Source organism: Nicotiana attenuata, unplaced genomic scaffold, assembly GCF_001879085.1.
Source record: "Nicotiana attenuata strain UT unplaced genomic scaffold, NIATTr2, whole genome shotgun sequence".
NCBI lineage: Eukaryota > Viridiplantae > Streptophyta > Magnoliopsida > Solanales > Solanaceae > Nicotiana > Nicotiana attenuata.
Window position 1 is genome coordinate 153,346 of NW_017672711.1, and position 5,934 is coordinate 159,279.

At 37.9% G+C, this 5,934-nt stretch overlaps 1 pseudogene; it reads right to left on the reverse strand.

Moving 5' to 3' along the window:
* Positions 1 to 5,934, reverse strand: part of LOC109214230 — a 34,804-nt pseudogene that overhangs the window by 20,412 nt on the left and 8,458 nt on the right.

Here is a 5,934-nt window from a genome sequence, read left to right on the forward strand (position 1 = left end):
GATTATAATCAACATTATTCTTCATCACCCATAAGGTAAACAACACTCTTAACCAATAATCAACAATCAACACCCCAACCCTATAATCATTCATGCTTTTCTATCAAACCCAACAACTCATATCTCATGAACTAGGATTTATAATCATTAAACCAATGCTAGAATCAATTAGAGGGTGAAGACATTACCTTTTTGAAGTTCAAACCCTTTGAATTCGAGTACTAGGCTTCCTTCTCTCAACAATAATGTTCCAATCGAATATCTAATGATATGGAGGGTTTACCCATGTTAACAAGATGTTGGAAATTAAAATTAAGTTAGAATCACCATTAGAACTTACCTTGGGTGGTGGAGGGACCCTTAAGGCGTTAGGTTTTTGAGAGCTTTACTTTCTAGCTTAAGTTTTCTTGTTTCGGGACTGTGGGGGACGAAATACGGCTAAAAAATGACTTCCCAAGTCATCCACCGCGTGCCGGTTGGCGTGACCATGGTACCGACCGCGGTAAATTGCCGGGACACTGCCTCACCACCGCGGTCGCGGTAAAACGCGGCAGGACCGCGGTGGTTGCATACTATTCTGTAGGATGAGCATAACTTTTTGTACAAAGCTCCATTTGGGCTCCACAATATATTGTTGGAAAACTATTTCAAATGCCTACAACTTTCATGCTTTGAGTTTTTCCCAATTCCTTACACATTTTCACTAAACTCTGCTGGAAGACACACCTTCTGCAAACTTAGTCGATTTTTGTCAAATCTTATGCACCTCACTCCCCATCTTGGTTTTGAAACAACTATTTTCACCCATAATCATCCGGATGGGACTTCACATGCTCAAAATATATCTTTACTATTCCTTTAACTCATTCATACCTAAGTCGAATTTTACGGGTTGTTACATTATCTCCCCCTTGGGATCATTCATCCTCGAATGATGGTCTTGGCTGCAACTACGACTATCTATGGACATTAAACGGGAGTGATGGAGATATGCGAATACTGAAATATCATGAATACATGTATATTAAACTGAACGAGCACGTGATCATTAAATACTAAGCTGAGTAAATACTGCAGGACATTGAGATTATAATATAAGACCTAAATGGAAAGGTTAATTACCTTCCACATTTTCCTTTTGCTCTTCAAAGAGATAGGGATATCTGGACTTCATGTCCTCCTCGGCTTCCCATGTAGCCTCTTCAACCTTTTGATTTCTCCAAAGTACTTTTACTGAAGCAATTTCCTTAGTTCTGAGCTTGCAGATTTGACGATCAAGAATAGCCACTGGAATTTCTTCATAAGACAGGTTGTCTTTAACCCCTATAATCTCTGTAGGAACCACAAGTGACGGGTCTTTGATGTTCTAAACGTCAATACCACACAAGAGGGGGGGGTGATTTGTGTGGTACCCAATTTTTACTTTAGAAGAACCTGGTTCTTCTAGGTATACTAACTATTGCTGTTTGCGGAATAATAAATACAAAAATAAAGAACACAGAGATTTTTACGTGGAAAACACCTGGCTCAAAAGGTGAAAAAACAACGACCTACTACTCAGTAGGATTTTCCCAAACTTCCACTAAAATCACTGAGCCAAAACAGCATTTACAAAACTCTTTGTAAACCTAAGGATTAACTCTAATCCCGTTGTGGCAGCTAGCCTCTAACTACTGCGACAACTTCAAGTTAACTCTGAATACTCAATATACCTATTACAATTGCTTCTAGATAAAGCTGAAAGGTACAATATGAAACACCTACTACAATTGAACTAGAAATAAAGAAAGACACATAAAACTCTTTATGGAGCTGGTTCTTCAATCTGGTTCATGTAGCTTCAGGTTTGCACACTTGAATCACACACGAACTGCTTGCAAAATGCCTTGCTATTTTGCTCCCAATTCACGTTTAACTTCTGCGTTTTTGTGCAACACATGTAATGTGAGAACATCCTACAATTTATAGAGTTAGTAGACGAAGAAATAACTAGAGTTCTGATGCAACTCTTCCTTGGTGGAAGAGTTCTAGTTTATTTCAACTTCTAACTCCTTCCCTATCTTGGATAGTGTTCTCTTTGATTAAGGACTCCTTCTCCTTATCAATTATGCAACCTTTTCGATCAGGAGATATTAAATACACCAAGTTAAGCTTATCTCCTTCACGTGCAACCCACATGCTCTAATCTGCCCGTTTTTGTGCACCTGAGTGATGGACCTGGTTCATCCTGAGTTCCTTTGTCAGTCTTAAAAACTAACCTTTAATTGGGCCAATAAATTTCCCCTTTTTGATGAAGACAAACTCTGTGCTTTTCATAAGCTTAGACCCTGTTTCAACTCAGCTCAACATCAACACAATGTTAGAAACATTTTTCCTTTTTATCACTTATCATCAAGGACCAGGTATATTAGGTTATAAACATCACTGTTCAAAGTGTAAATATCACTTGTTTAAAGCACAACCTTTTTCCCCCTTTTGGCATCATCGAAAAGTTGCATAAAAAATGTGAGATAACCAGATTTTAAAACTTAGTCATGGCCACTGGGCTTACTTCAAATGCAATCATAAATTAATCATCATAGATCAAGCTAAGAATTTTAACCATCAAAGAAATATAAACAAACAGCTAGAGCAAAAGGCAGTGAATTTCATTGATGATTGTTAAGATTCTACCACAAAGCATAAGAAGAAATAAAAATACTGAAAACATAAGCAAAAGAAACAAAGTCCCGAATTGGGTCACTGGTTGATCTACACTAGGTTAGGAATTAAGGCTTGGAAGAGGTAGGGGCTGGGTTATTTTCTTGGAGAAGTTTCAGCATGTCTTGAAGAATTCCATCATTCTTCTCCTTTTCCCTTGCAAGTTCAGTTCTGAGAACATCTCTCTCAGATTCTACCTCAACCATTCGTGTCTTCAGCCTTGCTATCTCAATATTCTTTGCCTAACTCTCCTGTACCAAGACTCTGACTTTGCTATTGATAGGTGTCTTTTTAGATGAACCAGGTTCATTAAGAATGACATTGACTTCATAATCGCAAGCAAGCAGAGTATTAACCCCAAAATGATCCTTGCTTGTACTAACCTCCCACTTCTTCAGAGGTACCTTAAAATGTGCAAACACAGTTGTGAGAATGAAACCATAGGGAAAGGCATGAGTTTTGGTGCCATTGATAACCCTATCAGTAGGTCCAAGAGGGTTTCCTGTTCAGATGGAACAGGTTCATCTATAATTTTTCAAGTTGAACCAACACCTCAGCAGCTTTGCCAGACCCACTTCCCCTTGCTCTTCTATTTCACTAAATTCCTCTCCCCATACAACCATTGCACCAGTTTTTTTTGTTAGACCAACAGGAGTGGGTGAAGAATCAACCACTCTTTTACCCTTTCCCCTCACAGCACTCCTAGCACCCTTGCTCTCTTTTTCTTTTCCCTTTTTATTTTTACCACCAACTTCTCCAGATTCTTTAGTCTCAACACTTGCTATATATCCTACCAGCACAAATCTATTCTCCAAATTTGCAGCAACTTCAGAAATTGTCTCAGGAGTAACTTTAGAATCAGAAGATACCTGTTCAGTTTCGGAAGACCTACTTTCTTCCCCCTTAGTAGCAGACTTAAATGAATCTTCAGATTTCTGGGATTCTTCTTCCCTACCTGCTTTCAATTGCTCGTTTATTTTCTAGATCTGCTCTCCTTCAGCGACAATCTTATGAGCCATCATCTTTACTCTACTTTTCTTAGAGATTGGTGTTGTAGAAGATGTGGTAAAAGGTGTGCAAGTGATTTCCTGTGGTGGTGATGAAGGATTTTCTGAAGTGTTTGACATATCTGGGCTAGGGTATGGAAGAGAAGAGAATTAGATTGTGTTTGAAATATGAAAGAAGAATGAGAGTTTTTGACCGCTTGAGGGAGATGAAGTAAGGAATACACTAAAGCTGATCAATATACAGGAGAATAATTGATGGGGTAATTACAGCTTTTCATACTCTTAGAAGTTTTAATCAAACTGAAATTCAACTTTGAAGAGACATTGGAATGTATCCCTAGAATCTAGGTACTTCCATTCGGTTGGGACTCTTTTGAATGAGACTGGTTCACTTGTAACGGATAAGTCCAAAAGGAGTTTGGTATTTGGTAGGACTCTGCTCATGATCCAAATATAGTTATTTCAAATTATGCAGAGTGTAGAAAACATACCGTGTTATCTTGATGAACCAGGTTCTTCACTGATAATTCTCTTGTGTGAGTCTAAATTTGCCAAAATAGAGAAAATATCATTAGAGATTAATGAGTCATTTTAACACATGGCACGAGAGCATACTATGAAAAGTATGAGACTGAGCAAGATTTAATTTAATTATACACAATTTACAGACTTTCTAACCAAATATTTTTTTCATTCATTTTTTTCGTTTAACCTTGAACTGGTCCTTTTAGGTGATCTTAATCATCCCTAATTCCACCCTGTTCCTCTCAAAGTGATCTCTACCTAAGGCTTTTGTGAAGATGTCAGCAATTTGCTTGTTAGTAGAACAAAACTCCATAGTGATCAAGCCTTTCTCATAGTTGTCCCTCAAAAAATGGTGTCTAACATCTATGTGCTTAGTTCTCTTATGATGAACCGGATTCTTAGTCATACTAATAGCACTAGTGTTATCACAGAAAATAGGAATGCAACCAACTTCAATACCAAAATCCATCAACTGCTGCTTGATCCACAATAATTGAGCACAATCATGAAGCAGCAACAGCATACTTAGCATCAACAGTAGATAAGGCCACTGAATTTTGCTTTTTAGTAGCCCATGACACAAGACATGAACAAGGAAGTGTGTCATACCTGAGGTACTCTTTCAATCCACTAGGAAACCTGCATAATCAGCGTCAGCATATCCCACTAGATTAAAATTACTAACTTTTGGATACCAAAGGCAAAGTCCAGTGGTGCCTTTCAAGTATCTCAATATTCTCTTTACAATAGTCAAGTGGGACTCCTTTGAATTTGCCTGAAATCGAGCACAAAGACCTACACTGCACACAATGTCAGGTCTGCTAGTAGTGAGATATAAAGAGAACCAATTATTCCCCTATAAAACTTCTGATCAACAGATGAACCAGGTTCATCTATATCCAATTTCATGGATGTTGCAATAGGAGTGTCAATTTCTTTGGATGTTCCTTCCTGCTTTTGTTACTGAGGAATAGGTTCATGGACAGGTTCCCTCGAGGTTAGAGGATTAGTTCCTCTCTAGTAAGTTCCCCCTGTCATGTTGCGCTGGGTAGAGGGACCTGTTCCATCACATGTTCCTTCCTGTGATGCTTCTTCAGGCTAGACTATGGTTTCACCATTTGAATTACTTATCAGCCCAATCTCTTCATTATCTTGTTCCTGCTTCTCAGAAAGAATGTTAGTTTTAAATAACATATACATTTTTTTCTACACACATAGTTCTTTTACTACATATCTTATAAGCTTTACTATGTGAAGAATATCCCAAGAATACTCCCTCATCACTTCTGGGATCATACTTACCTAGGGAGTCTTTGCCATTATTGTGCACAAAGCACTTGCATATAAATGCCCTAAGATGGGATATATTTAGCTTTCTCCCTTTAAGTGACTCATAGGGAATCTTCTTAACAAGAGGTCTAGTTATGCAACTATTTATGATGTAGCATGCAAAAATTCAGCAAACTTAGCATTTTCAAATTTAGTTCCATGATCAGACCTAATTGATGCAAGTTGATTACCTAGTTGTTTCTGAGTTTTTCTAACAAAAGAAGTAAACATGTCAAATGTTTCATCTTTAGATGTTAAAACCAATGTCCAAGTAAACCTAGAGTAATCATCAACAAGCACCATCACATATCTTTTACCACATCTGCGTAATATTCTCATTGGACCACAGAGATCCATATGGACCAGTTCCATC